Below are 545 nucleotides of genomic sequence, written 5' to 3'. Positions count from 1 at the left end.
AGCGAAACTACTTTGTTTGGCCTTCCACAAGAGGACACAACTAGAAATCAGTGGTTAAGTTGTATTTACAACACTGTTCCAGAACACTTCAACCCAAATATTCAGATGTGTGCAGCGCATTTTACTGAGGACTGTTTCCTGAACCTGGGAGTGTAGCCTACAATGCCGGCTGTTCTGACTCACAGTATGTAAGTACGTTTTCATATTTAAAGAATTTGCCACTGATGATTCAAACGCAAGGTTTGAGCAGTGTAGAGTAGCGCTTGTTTGTCGTTTCTCAGATCACAAATGCAGACATGGTTTTACGTTTACGTGGCGCGATACTACGCAACGCGTAAAAAGACAGTATAAGTCATTATAATCCGTAATTATGTCCCCACTGGATGCAACAAATGCCTTGTTTATAATGGGTTTAAATGTTTTTGTCTCGTCGCTCCGGCCGGGACATGGCATTAAAGTATGGTAAGGGTAGTAACATTTCCGTCACACACTTGAGGTATTCGGCCAATCACAACGCATTGGATAGCTGGCCAATCAGAGCACCC

At 42.9% G+C, this 545-nt stretch overlaps 1 protein-coding gene across 1 annotated transcript in view; it reads right to left on the bottom strand.

Annotated features, from left to right (window-relative positions):
* Window positions 1-545, bottom strand: part of nyap1 (neuronal tyrosine phosphorylated phosphoinositide-3-kinase adaptor 1) — a 21,025-nt gene that overhangs the window by 14,189 nt on the left and 6,291 nt on the right. The gene's annotated exons all lie outside the window — the stretch shown is intronic.

This window comes from Sinocyclocheilus anshuiensis, unplaced genomic scaffold, assembly GCF_001515605.1.
Source record: "Sinocyclocheilus anshuiensis isolate Anshui unplaced genomic scaffold, SAMN03320099.WGS_v1.1 scaffold1531, whole genome shotgun sequence".
NCBI classification, from domain to species: domain Eukaryota; kingdom Metazoa; phylum Chordata; class Actinopteri; order Cypriniformes; family Cyprinidae; genus Sinocyclocheilus; species Sinocyclocheilus anshuiensis.
Note: the sequence above shows the minus strand (reverse complement) of the source record. Positions and strands in the feature narration are given on the sequence as shown.